This window comes from Corvus kubaryi, unplaced genomic scaffold, assembly GCF_017639235.1.
Source record: "Corvus kubaryi isolate FWS band 111438036 unplaced genomic scaffold, C.kubaryi_AGA036_p1.0 37357, whole genome shotgun sequence".
NCBI lineage: Eukaryota > Metazoa > Chordata > Aves > Passeriformes > Corvidae > Corvus > Corvus kubaryi.
The window spans coordinates 16,736,411-16,753,386 of record NW_024581117.1 but is presented as its reverse complement, the minus strand read 5'-3'; the positions used below and the strand labels follow the sequence as shown (position 1 = coordinate 16,753,386).

The 16,976-nt window shown below is 47.0% G+C and overlaps 1 long non-coding RNA gene across 1 annotated transcript; it reads left to right on the top strand.

The window, feature by feature from the left end:
* The first annotated feature begins 415 nt into the window (after window positions 1-415).
* Window positions 416-7,213, top strand: LOC121667222. Its single transcript, XR_006016964.1, has 3 exons — window positions 416-655; window positions 1,259-1,480; window positions 6,455-7,213. It is a non-coding gene; the product is annotated as an uncharacterized LOC121667222 (long non-coding RNA).
* The last annotated feature ends 9,763 nt before the right edge of the window (window positions 7,214-16,976 follow it).

Sequence of the window (16,976 nt, the reverse complement as noted above, 5' to 3'; positions counted from 1 at the left end):
GCATCCTCTTTCCTGTTTGGTTTTTTTTTTTCCTTTTTCCCCCCTGCTGTTTCTTCTTGTTTGTTTTCTCCCTATTTCTCCCCTAATTTCCTTTTTTTCCTTTTTTTTTCCTGAGTTCACTTTAGTAAGTGCTTTCCTCCTGCTTGGGCATTAAAGGAGAAGGGTCTGTAGCTTAAAGATAAATCTTTAGGTCCCCACAGCTCCTGTTGGGGTGCTGGCAAGAGCAGCTTGAAGGGTGTTTGTATCCACCAGAGCAGGGTTGACCTGCCTTTCCCCTTTGGAAGGAAGCCTTTGACTTCCAGAGGAAACCTGATGCAAAATTGAGAGCACTTTGATTTCTCCATGGAAATACCTTGTTTTAGCAAAGAAAAATCTAAAAACTTATTTTCTCCCTCCTCCCTTGGCCCCCCCCATCCCCCCCCACGTTTGTAATAGCACAGCAGATTTGCCTGCTGCTCCAGCTTCTTCCAGCTGCCTGTGGGATTCCTGAGGAGGAAAGGCCATGCTTCCCACCTCTTTTGTAGAGCTGTGAATACCTGTGTGTGTTGGTTCAACAGCAAACATCTGCAGCTTCCCCCTCTCCCGTGGCAGAGCTGTATCGTGCATGGCAGGAGCAGCACGGAGCAGGTGGATGGGCTGCCTGGTCCCTTGCCAGGTGAGTTGGCAGGAACCTGCACATCATTCCTTGAAATTCTCTGTGGGGTTTGATGGATGTTCACTGCTCAGAACATTTTGGTTCTGTTTAATTGGCAGGTTTTGATGAGCAGCCGCTGGGGCAGGAGGTTCTCACCTCTCCCTTAGGGAATTCCCAGGGCTGGCAGAAGCCATGAGGATAATCCTTTGAGTTCTTTTATTTGGAGCAAACATTTGCATGTGGGCTGAATTTTAAAAGGGTCATCCTTGGTTATCATCACCCAATGGTAAAAGGTAAAACTTGGCTCTTTCCACCTTCACCTTGGGCAGATGAAGCCATGTTAGAAATGACCCCTTAATTTTATCCCTCAGTGTGTGAAAACAAAAACCTGCTGGGGGACTGAAGCTGAAAGTCACCTTTTTGGGTGGACTCAGAGCTTCCAGAGAGAATCCCAGTTCTCATCCAAAGCTAATAGAGAGAAAATTTCCCTAGGAAATAGGGACACAGGCCTGAGAGCATTAAACTGGAACTTTATGCCAATTAATAGCCAGATAATTACAACCCGTTCCCTCCTACTTACTGCTGACTTCCCCACGTAATTTTCTTCTAATTTTTGCTTATTAGGCATGCAGAAAAGATGAGTTACTCAGCGTGCTGCTTGCATTTGATACGCGGTAGACTCCACAGTAGGGAAGACTGATGTTCTCCATCCATCCTGGATCAGCCTCTTGGGAGCAAGGAGCATGCTGGATGGACTGATGGTGCTTCTCAGCTTGTCAAGGGATGGAGAAACTTAAGGAAAATGGTGGAGGAAAAAAGTCAAGGCTGGACAGAAAAGGCAAAATGGTGAGTAGAGCGGGGTGCTGTTTCAACAGGATCATGGATTTTCCTCACTCTTCCCCCAGGCCCTTACTCTGCTCTGAGTCTGTTGTAGCAGCCAGAACCCTCTGGTCTTGCTCATTTTCAAATCTGAAAATGCAAAACTGGCATCTTCTCCACCCATAAGAGTTGCCCTCTCCCTTGCAAAGGGAGGAGTCGTTGGCCCTGGCACAGGTTGCACAGAGAAGCTGTGGCTACCCCTGGATCCCTGAAGTGTCCAAGGCCAGGTTGGAAGGGCTTAGAGCAATCTGGGATAGAGGAAGGTGTCCCTGCCTATGGCAGGGGGATGGAATGAGATGGTCTTTAAGGTCCGTTCTCACCCAAACTATTCTGTGATCTTATGATACCATGCCAGCCCTGACATAAAAGGCAGAGAAACTTCCACCAGCAATGCTCTGTCATACCAATTCCAAGGAGAAAAAGAAAAAGAAGAAATCAGCATTGCAGACTTTTATGAGCATTAAATTAAAACAGTGCACGGGGTCTGTTTTGGTTCCCAGGCACAAACATTGTCTCAACTCTCCCCCTGCCTGCTCTCTAATAACGGTGGTACCCACAGGCTAAGCTCAGCCTGGGGGTGATATGCAAAAAGAAGGGAAATAAATAAAAAGCACCAGCCTTGTGGAGCCTGGTAAATGTAATTTCAGGTGTCTTGGCCTCTCTCATTACTCCTGTTCCCTGGCTTCCAGGAAATTAATCCTGCAGAAGGAAACCCCCAAATGTCTGAGTCACATTACCCTGGAAGTGGTGGGAGCTGGGAGCTGCTCAGCAAACTCACCTGTGTTAGACAGTGGGCCCTACACAGGGAGCAGGGATTTCAGCAAGTCATGGAGTGGTCTGGGTCGAATCTTTAAAGCTCATCATGTTTTAAACCCCCTGCCATAGGCAGGGGCACCTTCCAGGGTGCTCCAAGCCCTGTCCAAGCTGGACACGTCCAGGGATGAGGCAGCCACAACTTCTTCTGAACAACCTGTGCCAGGGCCTCCCCACTCTCACAGTGAAGAATTCCTTCCCAATATCCCATCTGACCATGCTTTCTGGCAGTGGGAAGCCATTCGCCCTTGTCCTGTCACTCCATGCCCTTGTCCAAAGTCCCTCTCAACCTCTCTTGGAGCCTCTTTGGGCACTGGAAGGGGCTCTAAGTTCTCCCTGAAGCTTCTCTTCTCCAGGCTGAACAATCACAATTCTCTCAGCCTTTCCCTATAGGATAGGTGTTCCTTCCCTCTAATCATCTTCATGGCTCTCTCCTGGACTTGCTCCAAAGATCCCATCCTGTCCCTTATCCGAGGGCAGCTCGTTTCCCTGCTGCTCCACAGGGTTTGATACCTCTCCCTGATGGGCTTGTTAAGGTAATTAGATAACTGCTGCCAACACTCATGTTCACTTAGTAAGTATGCTAATTGGTATTGACCAGCGTGTGGCAGGCACTTTGTCACGTGCGGATTAGGAGTGCCTAAGAGGTGCTCCAGAGCCTGGTGATTAGACCTCCGGGTGGGGATCCAAGGAAATGCCCAGGCAGGACCTAAAAGGGGTGGAGTGAGCACAGGGGTGTGTCAGGCCCTGATAATCAGCCTTGTAATCATTCAGGGCTTGCTTGTGATGGATTAATGTGATCTGTATCAACCATACACAGTCGTTTTAGTTATGCCACCAGGGGTGTGGGAGGTGGGTAAAACAGTTGGATACACAAGGCAGGGTTAGGGCAGACAAACAGGATCGTGGCTGTGGAGGAGAGTTGTTGGAGTTCAGCTGCACATGGTGGTGGAGCTTATGCTGAGCACTGAAGAGGGATGAATGGTCAGCCACAGCTGCTGTTGCTCCCCTGGGATGCTTCGTGCTGGCCCATCCTCCTCTTGCAGCCCCATTTCACTTAGTTTATCCAAAAAAAGCAAGTGTTAGCTCTTCCCCATTTATTCCTTCCCCAGAAACGTACTGCAAAATGCTCTGCTTTCCCTATATTTGTCTTCTATTGTGCTGGCGGCTGCTCTCATTTGTCTGGAGTGGTTTATTTATTGCCACCATTAATTAATTTCATTTGGGTAGGAAGGACACATCCTCTGGGATTGTCTGTGTGCTGGAGACCATTACTGCATTGGTGTCACAAAAGTCCCTGGCTGCTCCTGGCCTGGCACAATTAATCAAGTGGCGCCACTCAGGTCCGTGTATAACAAGGCTGGCCCTGGGATCTTTTCCCAAGAAGGAGCCCAGGCATTGCATGGAAAAGGCCACCTATTTCTCCAGCTGGTACTCAGGAGCTCCTACCTCCCTCCCACCCCAAAATGGGAGCTCCTGCTCCTGCCTTCTGCTGTGGGATGGGCTAAGAGCTGAGCTGAAAAGCCAAAGCAGAAGTTTGTGATGGTCCCTCTTGACATGGCCCGAATTCACCAATTTAAAAAGAGAACAGCCCTTGCCTTCTCCAGGCTGTGCCACTGTCTCAGCACATGTAGCCAGTCCTGGAGCACCACAGGAAGCCTGAAGGAGCAGGGGCTGGTTGGTTTCAGGAGCACATTTCTCAGAAATACAGTGACCTAATCTCACTCCTATTGATTTTGAGCTATATTTATACATACGCATGGGAACAGACAAGTGCTGCTGAGAATACAAAATCCTGTACTCCTGGAAGGGCAAAAAATTGTTTCCTCCAGGTTTGTTTTCAAGCCTAAGGAAATAAAGGACCAGGCAGAGAGCCTGACCCAGTTTCTGGTGGGTCTGTGAGACGGGTCCCCATTCCCAGCCCCTGCCAGCACTGCAGGAGCATGGTCCAGGTTGTATTAAGGAGGTGCTCCTTCCCAATCCCAAAGGTATCCAGCTGCCAAAAAGCATCACCTTCTGTTATTACTGCCTCCCTCCCTGGGATATGTAAAGTGGGAAGAGAAAAAGCCCCAGAAAATTAGGCAGAGCAGTTTATCTGACAGGCCAGCACTCTCCCAGATAAAGGAACAAACAGAGTTTGTCTCATGGTCAGGGTGATGCTTAGCCACAAAAGAAGAACAGGGAGAAGTTAATTAAACTCTGAAGAAGCCATTTATTAGGGAGGGGAAGTAAGACATGGCTTTTCTTCAATACTGCAGAAAGGTTCATTATAGAGGAAACCCATCCTTTAGTAGTTAATAAAATATTTTCTCCCACCTGGCTTTGAGGGATGGCTACTGGAGGGCCCATGGCTCATTTTAATGGGCACTTTTCCAAAGTGTCCATGGCCCATTGGCTAAAAGGGTTTAGAAAACAGCCGTTTCTGAAAACCAGGGAACCACAGAACTTGGCAGGGCTGTAAACAAAGGCAGAGGAGCCTTTTGTGGAGCCTTTTCCATTTGCCATTTCCATCTCCAGTGCTTCTGTGCTCCGTTCTGCTGGACATGCTGGTGGCCCATTCTGTCGCTGGGAAAAAAGGGTTTTTCTCTGTTCATCCCTTCAGTGAGAGAACAGGAGCCTTCATCAAGGACACCCTTTTCCTGCTGAGGCTTGACAGATTAAAGAATTCATAGCCACTGTATATATTTTTCAGAATAAAAAAACCTCAACTAAACCTGATTTTAGATGATGAAGCCCCAGCAGCTCTAAAGCCCCAGAACCCCCATGCTGGGAAACCCTTTAAATCCTGAGTCTGTGTTTGCTCCTAGCTGCGCTCGACTTACCCTGGTAACTCCCTCCCCTGGGGTGGGAAACTAAAACCTCTTGTTTTCCCCAGGCTCTGAAATCACCCATTTTCAGAGTTGCTGGTAAACATCACAGTTACAACTCCAGAGGAGAATTTAAAAGGAATTTGAAAAGACTACTTGTTTTAGAGAGGCTTTTTCTCATTTCAGCTTGTGTTAGCTATGCTAAAATTCAACAGTTATTGAGTTATTATCTATAAAGCCACTGTGCATGGTGGTAGATGTGACTTTGTCACCTGCATCCTCTACCCTGTGGAGCCTTGAGAAGATGCTTTTGCACTTAGTGACAATTTAATATTGACAGGCCTTTTATTGTGCATCAGTCCCCTGAATCTGGGGAGTCCAGGTGGGTCTGGGAGAAAATTTAAAAAAAAGAACATTTGATGGCAATGCTAGTTAATACCAAAAAGATTAAAACACAGCCAACCTCCAAGAATGGGAAAAGGACCTTATGATATTTAGTGAGCAGATAATAAAACAGCAGATGAAATTCAAGGATGCTAAATGAAAAACAGTGCACGGGGGGAAATCATTGGTCTCTGAACTGGCTGTTACTGCTCAGGAAGGAGATCTGACAGTTATGCCGGAAATAATCAAAATGACACTGCTGGTCCATGGTAGTCCAAAAAAAAACCAGGGAGGTAAGAGAGGCCAAAATGGGAAATGTTTTTGTGCTGCTTAATGAATGTCTGGTATCTCCTGCCTTGAGTAATTTGTGAGTAGCCCACAAAAAATGGATGGGAAGAAGCCTAGAAGATTATCCACAGAAGGCAAGGATTGATAAAGGCAGGGCCAGACACAAAATTGTTTGTGTTGTAAAGCTGAAGAATTAATCAGCAATGATGGCTTAGTCCAATAAACACTTGGAATCAGGAGTGTTACAGAATCCCAGAATGGTTTGGGCTGGAAGGGACCTTAGAGATCATCCAATTCCAACCCCCTGCCATGGGCAGGGACACCTTCCACTAGCCCAGGTTGCTCCAAGCCCCATCCAACCTGGCATTGGATACTTCACTTGTTGAACTTCATGAGGTTCACACAGTCCCACCTTTCCACCTGTCCCTCGAGATGCCATCCCTTCTGTTCTAGATACTGGGAAGATCTAGAGAACTTCCAAGAAGCAAAGACAAACTCTTTACCCAGCAGCCCGGTAGAAAGTAGGACTCATTGCCACAGGAAATTTTAGGTACTGGAAGCTTACATAGACTTGGAAAGTGATTAGATATTTTCACAGGGGGAAAAAAAATAAGGGATTAAATGGTTGTTTCTCCCCATCCTGTTCCAGAGCAGTTGGTGTGAGAAGACAAAGGGAGCTTTGCCAGAGGCTCACTAGGACCTGTCTTGTGTCCCATCCAGTTGGTGGCTTGGACTCTCTGCCTTTTCTACCTCCATCAAAACCCACTGAACTGCTTTCTGAGGATTCTGAGTGGACTGAAACAGCCTCTGGAACAGCTTTGTTAGCCGAACACAGAATTAAACTCATTATTTTTACTGTGAATATTTAAACCGTGTGCTGAAGGTGCCCGTGGTGTTTTCCCTGTATTGCAAATCCACCAGGAGCAACCCCTCAGGCTGCTTGGCTGCCCAGCTGCCCTCTCCCCAGGGGATTTGTGGGATCTGGGTCTTGTTCCTTACCGCAGAGGGAATCAGCCAGGGTTTTGCAGGCACAATACCCTTGGAGCTGGGAGGTGATGCTTCATTCCTCAGCAGAGCCCGGCTGCTGGAAATAATCTGCCCAATGGTCCCCTTTATGGCCAGGCAGACAGGCTGAAATTCACGGCCACCACTTACCAAAGAATAATGGAACATTTCCTGAGATGGCAATAAATATCCCCTGCCATGACAACCCTCACCAGAGCCTCTTCGATCCAGGGAAATACTTTAAAACTCAGCAAAGTGAGACTTTTTTTTTTTTTAATGCCTCTTTACTTGCTGGTTGCAGCTGTTCCCAGTCAGGGTGAGGGAGCATGGATGGGGTTTGTGGCTCCCTGGGGAGTTCCAACACTGGCCCAAGTGGCCCTGTAAGGCAGAGGATGACTCTGAGGAAAATTCCTTCTCCCCAGGCTGATGGAAAGGGAGAGGTTTGCAGCTGCTGTTCCCTACCAAGAGGTTTGTTCTGGTCCAGAGCAGCTCTTTCCCACCATGAGGAGGTGATGACACCACGGTCTGCTGGAAATATAGTGTGGTCTCAACACAGCCAGCGTGGCTCCTTTTCCCCAGGACAGTTTTCCAGTAGTGGGGGTGCTCAGCATGGCCTCTTGGTTGTTGGGCTGATGCAGATTGCAAAGAAAACCCATCAACTGGTAGAAAAATGCTCTCTGAGGGTGTCTGGGCCCAGCCAAATGTGGTTGAGTCCTCTTTATGCAGCAGCAGGTCTGACTGTACTGGATGCAAAGCAGTCTGTGCTGGTTTCCCCAAAGGGCTGGGCTTCCCTCACTCTACAAAAACAGAATTGCCACAGCCAGGAGAATGCTCCATGACAGGGACTCATCCTGCCTCTGCTGCTCTGAGGAAAACCAGCCTGGAGCCCAGACATGATGGCTAAACCTGAGGCCTCATGCACAGGCTGAAACCAGGAAGAGATGGGGATGTGGCAGCACCAGGCTGGGGGAGCTTTGCCACTTCCGATCTGGATGAGAGCCTAGGCACAGCAACCCTAGGGAAGAAATGCTCTTAGCAGCCCTGGCCACAGAGGGAAAAGGAGGTGTTTGATAGTGGAAGAAAAGCTGATGGTGGGAAAAGCGATAGATTTTTCAAATGCAGCCAGTGAATCAGTCTCATGGCTGTGGTCAATTTAAAATGGATCAGCAGAAATAAAGTGGGTTTAGATCTACAGTGGGAACATGCAGCAAGGAGCAATGGGAAGCGGGAGACATCAGATGGCAGCAACCAGCAGAGAAGATTGACTTAATGGGATCAGCCCTCATTTTGTTCTTATTATCAGCGCCTTGGGAGTGCAGCTTCTCTTAATTAATTCCTTTGGTCTCTCACACATGCAGCTGAGGTCTGTGTCCCATCACTGGCTGCTTGGGCTGGTGCCTGTGGGTCAGAGCAGGTAGGAAAGCACAGAGGTCCCTGTGCAGTCAGTGCCAGCATCCCAGAATGGTTTAGGTTGGAAGGGACCTTAAAGCTCATCTCATTCCATGGGGAATGAGGCAGGGACGCCTCCCACTAGACCAGGTTGTTTAGAAGAGTTCTTAATCGTGATTGGGAAAGAGTGGCTTTTCCCCCAAGACACTTGTGGAACATTCCAAAATCAGCATCTATTTTGAATGCATTTGATTGTAATATAGAATTCTCTTACTGGCTGCATAACTGGGCTGAAATACAGACAAATCTCGCCCTCCCTTCTCCTGCCATGGCATTGCAAACAATTCACTAGTTTTTGGGGGAGAGTATTTCCCTCAGTCTCCCTTCGATGGTTCACTGTGTTTTTAATGTGGAGCAGGAAGAAAGAAAGAAAGAAAGAGTGAGCTCAATTTATGTTCTTGGTATCACTCAGCATTTTCTACACCTATGGTTAAGTTGTGATTGCTATCAAGGCTATCAAAATCTCCAGAGGCTGAAAATCAAGGTGAAAGCTTGCTTTCATGGATTATTTCCAGTCACTTTTCTTCTGGCTATGCTAAAAATAACGCAGGAATAGCTTTCTTCGAACATTCCTATTCCCTCCTGGCTGGAACAGAGAAGGTCAGGAGGATGAAAGTGAGCAGCAGTGTGAGGAAGGAGTCACGGCAAACTCTTTGCTTCTGTGGGTTTGGATGAGATTTGTTTGCTGGTTTGTTTGAGTTTTTCACTTTGATCTCAACTTGATTAACTTTCCTTCTGCATTTCTTCCCTTTAGCCCATGGTGGGGAAAGCTGGGTGTTTTGGTCCTACTGAAGCAAAATACTTGCTGGTTTTAACCATTTCTGTTTGAAAATCTATGAGAAACATCCCCAAATCTAGATGGGGATGATAATATTGCCTCCAGTGTTTTAGGATCTTTTTAGGATTTTAGGATTTTAGGATTTTATCCAAGGCCTTGGGATGATGCTGTGTTCTGTATCTTGTGTCAGGATAGCTGACCTTTCCCTTGCAATGGTTATGGATTTTCTTAATTACTGGCTTGGTCCCTAAATTTTCTGCATCTTTTTAGTCTGGAGTTTTTCGTAGGATCTAACAGGAGATACTGGTACTCCAGGAGACAGCCAAGGTGTTATCTCAGGGTGGGCATCCAGGAGAGGAGAGCTCCTGGAGGCCACTCAGAGGAGGAGATCCCACTGCAAGGCAGCTGGAGAGGGAATTTCTGCCATGGCTTGGCTAAGGAGAGCCTGACCCCATTGCTTGGATGGACCTCAAGTTGATTAGAGGGGGAAACAGCCTTTCATTTGCAGATGATATGCATTTCCTGCTGGTTTGCTGCTTGCCCTGAGCTGGCACAGCAGCGAGAAGGAGCTCTCAGGGGGTCCTAGCCTTCTTGCCCCAAAATTTCTGCTTTTGAGGTGCTCTGGGGACACCCAAAGAGCTGGCTCCCACATGGAGGAGATGCTCCCAAAAGAAATTTGCAGCAGGGTGGCCCCTGTGGAGCCAAGAGAGCCCTGCTGGTCCCACAGGAAAGCTGTTACAGGGATTTCTTTGGGTTGGTGCCAATTGCAAGTCCCAAGTTTCTTTGATCCTGGGCTATTGGTACAACCACAGGAGTTTCTGCCTTGTGTTGTCCCAACTTTTTCAAGGAAGGCTTTCCAGAAACAGTCCCAGGACACAAGTTGTGGGATGATAACCTTGGAAAACCAAAAGGAGAAGCGTGTATTTCTCCAAGGCTTGTGATACAAACCCTGACTCAGGCAGGGCTTCCTTACAGGCCTTTTCCAGCTTTCCAAGTGGGGTAAAGCCAGTTTTCCCTATTCTGGGAGAAAGGTTTAGGTTTTGAAGCAGCGTGTGTAGATGTATAAGACAAGGATCCTTGAGGGTGTTAGAGATGGTCCAGGGAGAACTAGAAGGGAGCAACAGCCAATCCTGAGGCAGCAATAATCCCTGCAGCTCTGGAAGGCACCAGGACATAACCCAGGGCAGAGGCAGCATCAGGGGAGTGCTTCCCAAGGCAGCTGGGAGTATCAGGTGGGGTACCAGGGACAAGAGCTCAGGTAGACTTTAGAAAGAATTTTTTTAAAAAGCAGCATATGGAAGCATTTGGCAAAATTCCTACTGAAAGGAGGAAATACATATTTATATTTATGTGTTTAGATATAATTCAGCAGCTCTGCCAAAACTGTGATCCCCTTGTTTTTCAAAGGGAAAGACAGCCCACCTGACAGGTAAAGTAAGGCAAATGCAATGCTGCATTTTTAGGGGGGGGAGCATTGCTGTGTTGAAGAGTTAAGCTGGAGCTGCAGCCTGGAATATGTTCCCAAAGATAAGGATCAGACAGGCACTTACAGAATGGAATCTGACAGGCCCTTACAGAATGGAATCCTCAAATAGTTTGGGTTGGAAGGGACCATAAAGACGACTCAGTTTCAGCCCTGAAATGGGCAGGGACACTTTCCACTAGACCAGGTTGCTCCAGACAGCTGGATCCAAAACTCTGCAGTAAAATTAAATATCATTGTCTTGTAATGTAGTTCTCTACCTCATTCTTAGACCAGGAAACTTTATCTTCATAATAACTTTTTATGTTATTCTAGGGTGCAGGAGGCTTCTTTTATATTTATCAATTTTCTTCTCATCTCCTAAGCGAGGTGCTGGCAGGCAGAGGAGGGAATTCAGCCCCGATCCTGAGGCTCGTGCTCTCATCCTGAGTGTGTAAATAATCCAAGCACTGATGGGATGGCAAAGGCTTGGCATTAAGGATGGCCTTGAGGGGATGTTCGGCCTGAGATCCTGCTCAGTGGGCACTGAGCCAGCATTAGCCCATGGATCATCTGGGGTGGTCACTCCAGCTGTTTGTTATTCCTTATTGGGAGCGTGTGACTGATCACCAGCATTACCCGCTCTGGCTTCTGTGCTCTGATTAGATTCCTGCAATTTTGTGAGAAGTGGGATAATAAATAACAAATCCTGAGGAGTGAATAACAAGTGCCTCTGTGCCAAGGGGTCCTTCTTTGCATGCCCAAACGAGGATTTTTCTGCTCTTGCTCTTCTCTGCCTGCAACTTTTTATTGGTGTGATGGCTTTGGGGGTGTTGTCCCACTGGAACTGGAAGCAAAGAGCTGTTTGGATGTGCATTAGCCAGGCGAGGTGGCAGCATTTTGGACAGGTTGCCCAGAGAAATTGTGGGTGATCCATCCGTGGAAGTGTTCAAGGGTGGAGCTATCATCAGTGGAAGGCATCCCTGCCCATGGCAGGGAGTGGAACAAGATGAGCTTTAAGATGCCTTCCAACCCTAACCATTCTGGGATTCAGCCAACTCAGAATGCCACTGCTGTCATAGCTCTGGCCATGTGCTGGGAATGTGTTGGGTTGTTTTTTCCTCTGGTGCTCTCTGCCTGCTGCTTCCAGCTGCTGGGATGGAGTCACCTCCTTTATCACCCCTGCTCTGGTGTCCTTTCAAAGCTGGCAGTGTCACCTTTTCAGAGTGCGAGTGCGAAGCTGAAACTCTTCTACAGCTTTGCTGGAATGCTGGGGGAAAGTGGCAGGAAGGGTAAGGGACATAAATTTCCTTTTCTTGCCCATCAGAAAAAAAAACTGGTCTCCATGATGCCAGCTTGGTGTGCTGGGGACAGGATGCCACACTGGAGTTTTGGGGTGGCTGCAACCATGTTTGCCTTTTTTTAAGGCTGTTATGCATGCTGAGCATTTGCAAGGGCAATGCTGGAGGTACCAGTGATGCTTGTGAGGCAGCTCCCTGGCAACCCAAACCATTCCCAGCCCCTTTCCTACCAGCAGGGAGTTAAAGCACTTGCAAACCCCCGTGTCTTGCTCTGGGGCTTTGTGCATGGTAACAGCATTGCAGGCTCCTTTTCCCTCCTATTTGTTTCCCCCCCCCCCCCCCCACTTCTTATTTTCCCTAAGGACTTTTGAAATATTCTGTTGATTTTTTGATCCCCTCTACTTTTGAAAAGGCCATGAGGAAGGTCTTGTCAGCAATTTAATGGGGAGATAAAAGAAGATAGAAAAGGGGGATTGTGAGCAGAGGCAGAGTGCCTGACATCTGGACAGGGCTAATGTGTGATAAGACGGGAGGGTCGTAGGAAATCCTCTGTGCTTGATCTCTCGCCAAGGCAGGGCTTGGACCTGACGGCTTTAAAGCCAGGTCCATGTGGATAGAGTCTGGGTTGCCCAAATCCCTGGCGGTGCCTGCGGATCAGGTAGATGGAGGCCTGGGGTCCTGCTTGCTCAAGTTAAAAGTCTCTTCTGATTGACTTCAAAGGGATATAAGCCCAGATTATCTGCACTGTCCATTTTGACTGGGGAGATAAAGAATTAAATAAATAAAAAGGAAGCTGCTGCTTCCAACCTGAGTCCCCGGAAGATGGAAAATGATTGTAGGACCAGCCAGAGGTATGGTACTGATGTCCTTCCAGAAATCTTTGTGATCCACCCAAACCTGCATATGGAGGTGGTCAGAACAGGCACTAGGAAGAGCAGTCACTACTTTTTTAGTTATTGAGCTTGTTAATTATTTGATTTGTCTCGGTGTTTTTCCATTCCTCCAAGGACTTGGGGATGGAGCAGCTGGTTTTCAGTAAAAACCAGGCAACCAAACAGGGATATGTTTGGATGCTGCTTTGGGGCTTCAAACACCCTTTGGCTCCTGCAGAATTGAGCGCCAGTACTTCAGCTAATAGAGTTTGTAGCAGAACCCTCACCTTGTCCTCAGCCCAGCATGGATCTGGGGGACAGCTCCAAATCCAGGCTCGGTTTTACCACTTAGGCCCCATTTTGGGTTTCTGCTGGTCTCCTTCTGCAAAGCTTTGCTCTGTGCCAGAGAAAAACCCAATGACAAAAGCTCAGCTTTTGGGGAAGGAGTTTTACCATGAGTGCAGAAGTTTGTGTGCAAGAAGAGCAAAGAAATTGTAGTCAAATGCACAGTATCTCTTTTTTTTGTCCAAGATAGCATTTTAAAAAATTTTTTTTTTTAATGACAAAGAAGGCAATGATGAGGCACAGAAATAATTAGAGCTACTGCCTGTGTAGTAGAGATGCTGGCTCAAATGTTTCTTTCTCTCCATCCACAGGTGAGAATAACTTCAAAACTTAAATCCAATATAGAAAGGCAGAGAGGGAAAGGTTTAATTGTCCCAACTCTGCTGCAGGCTGATAAGCTCCCATTGATTTTCTGTAGTCAAGTCTCCAGAGTGAACGTGGGTGATGTTTGTGCAAGTAAGTGCATGAAAGTTTCTCACTCCTTAGGTATTCCTAATTCTCCATTTCCTATTTCTTATGGAGAGAGCTTGGTGCTTCCTCCAGAAAATGACCATTTGCAACACAAATTTTTTAGGGTTTGGGTTTTTCTCACTTCCTTTTTATGCTTTCTATTGGTTTCCTATGAACTTCCCATCAGAGTGGGGAGAGAGGTCTTAGGAAAAATGTCCCTTCAACAACATGTGTCCCTCAACCTGAAGCTCAAAGCAGCTTCATGTTCACCCTGTCCTTTAAAACCATCTGTGGTCTAATCCCTGCCTGTTTCTGCCTGCAAACTCAGACAGAGGGAGTAACACAAAGGCAGTACCCAACTGGGGATTTCCCAATAACTTGAACTATTTCGTTCTGAAAAGCAAAAAAATATCCAGTTGACTCTTTATCTATTTATTTTGAGGGTTTGTTGGAAAGAAAAATAAATGAACACAGGAAGAAGAGATGATCCAGCAAGTTTTTTGTTCATTTCAGAAGCCTACAAGCTCCAAAAATTTTGGGTGTCTACCTGGAACCTGGCTGCTTATCTCACCTGAGCCTCCAAACCCACTGAGATTTTTTTTCCTCAGTGCTAATTATAAAAAATTGGTTTGTAGTGCTGGAGAAATGTCCAAAGGAGCCAAAAAGGAGACAAGCAGCATTCAGATTGGGGGGGGGGATAGAAAGAAGAGAAAGCACCAACCTCCCTGGAGATGTAATAGGCTTAGTAGTCCTGCTTGACACATGTCGGATAAAATAAAAAAAACCCACAACAATGTTTATAAGAAGATTAGCTTGAACATGGTGTAATTTCTCCAGGGACTGGCCATGTTTGAAGCTCAAACCACCAACTCCCAGAGCCTTATCAGAGTAATGAATTTCCACCACTTTGGGCCATTAAAAATCCTCATGCCAGCCCCCTTCCCTACCTGAAACATCTTGGATTTGGGGCACATCTGCTGGGGATGGTTGGATTTGTGCTGTGCCCCTCCTTGCCAGGCTGGAGGTGCGTCGTTGGAAGTTAACTCGCTGGAAATAACCGGATGTGACTGTCTAATTTGTGGCTGCCATCCCTCTGGGAAAAAATCCCTGTTTCTGGGCAGCAGATTATCCTTGGACTCATTACAACATTGTTCCCAAACAAATCCCCCAGGCTTCTGCCTGTAATCACTTTTACATATGTGTAGGCAAATATCGCTCCATCCATGTCCGCAGGTGGGGATGGAGCTGGAGCCACATGATAAATGGGAGAAGGGATGCGGCCACAACCCCTTGGACAGTGTCTGGAAACCACCAGTACTGACCAACTGGTCAAATTTGACCACTGGTCAAATTTCAAATCAGGTTTGATTTCCCTGAAAACCAGTAGACATAGGGTTTTTGGCCTTTTTCGTGGTTCACTGAGTTTGGAGTTTTTTTAAGAAAAGCAACTAAACAGCAAATGTAAAGCAAGTGGCTTTTAAAAATTCAGCCGAAATTCTCAGCAGGTATCAGTCTGGGGGAGAGCAGAGAGGTTATCCTGTACTTCCCGTGGCTATTTTAGCCCCATCCAGCAGTGCCATGGAGCTGCTCCAGTGCTCGGTCCCTGCAAGCATTGCCTGGGGCTATGTTCCTTAAGCCCACTTTTCCCATGAGTGGTCTTCTGGTAAAATCCATAATTCTCATGGTTTTAACCCATATATTTTGGAGTATCAGAACCAAGACGCAACAGCCAGGTGGCTCTTTTATATCTGCTTAATTAGGGGGATGTGCTGGCGATGGTGCCAACCCCAAAAGCAGGATGGTCACCTGTAGCCAGTCTTTAGAGCCTGTTTGGGGACCTCTTTGGTGATATTTTGGTGACAGTCTCTGGGGGAACATGTCAGGGTACTGGTGGGGTTGATGAGGTGTTTTGTAGATGCATAGTGATGGTGATGATATTTGTGGGGTATGGGGTGAGCAGTTTGTGAGATTTGGGATGTTTGTGAGATATGGAGGGCAGGCTTGTGGTACTCAGGGAATTTGGATGGGATTTGTGATATTTGTGCATTCCAGTTTGGAAGGTCTGAAAGAGCTTGTGGCATTTTGGAAATGCCCAGATCCACACTGGAGCAGCTGGTGGGGGAAGATCCTATGCCAGCAGGCAGCACTTGTATTCCACTTGCCCACCCCTGGCAACCTCCTTCCATGGGATTACAAGTGATTGATCAGGTGTGGAAACACAGCCACCCTCACTTGGCAGGCAGAGGCAGGAGCAAAAGTGAGGAATCCCCTCACCCTTCTTCCCATCTTTCCCCCTGCTCTCCTGGTCATCCACGGGGATGCATTTCCTGCTGGCCCTCCAGACTCATATGGAAGAGTTATGCAAAGGGCTAGGAAGTTGTCCTTGCTTTAAAAATTTGCAAGAATTCTCTATGGCCAAAGCGCACTTGCTAGAGCAGATACTTGAGTTTGCGTGGTGCTCCATGAGAAACTCCCTGAGAGATCTCTGCCTTTACCTCCTTTCCATGACTTATGATCCTCCTCTTGTCATTTCCCTGCTCCACATGGTGAGGAAATTATTTATTTATGAAGGGAGGGGCTGTTAAGGGAGATGGATTATTCATTTGTGCTTTAAATACAGGGGAAAGGGAGAAAATACTCTTCTTCCTTCTTCCTCCCTCCCCCTCCATCTCCCATGGTGGGCTTGGGCCTACATCCCCTATTTTTCATCCAAATGGAACGGTTTATTTTTATCTCTCTTGAAAAATAAGCGTTAAAAGATCCAAGATGGATCACCCACATGCAGATCTTCCAGGGCTGCAGGGGAAGGAGGCTGTGGGGAATATCACGGCTGAGAGGAAGCCAAAAGATTAAGTCAGGAATATGTGTGGAACTGAAAGGTGGCTGGACCATTCATTCCCATTAGGGAGAGGTGCAGCACCATTAATAATCATTTTAACAAGAGCAGACCTGAGCCACCAGGGCTGGGCTGCATTTCTGGAGAGGGAATTTTTGTTTAATAAAAGAAATAATGTCATGCATACAAATGAGAAGGGGCAGTGGGGCTCACTTCTCCTACCTGATATTTATTATTGCTCCACCTGCCTTGAAATAGGAACATTTATTTGGCTAACAAATATTAAAAGGGCTGCGTGTGCCATATTTCCTTTCCTACCCCAGAATCTTTGGGTTTAAAGCTCCAAAAGTGCTGGTTTCTGAGCAGCTGTAACCCTTTCAGGGAGGAAAAGACCATCTCACCTGGCTGAAAGCATCTAACCAGCAGAAATCCCATGTTTTCAGGGGGTTTTTACACATCTCAGAAGCCTGAACAGTGAGGCTGGAGTTGGCCAAAAGGTCTCATTTTGCTCAGGTGTGCTCTTTGGAGCCCATTTTTTTCTGTAAAATCAACAGAGTGCAGGTCCCAGAGATGGAGTGTCACCGCATACTTTACCCATACCCCCAAATGGTTTAAAATAGATAAGGCATTCCTTTTTAAAGGAATAAAGGAGTAGAAACCTTTGGGTCTTTTA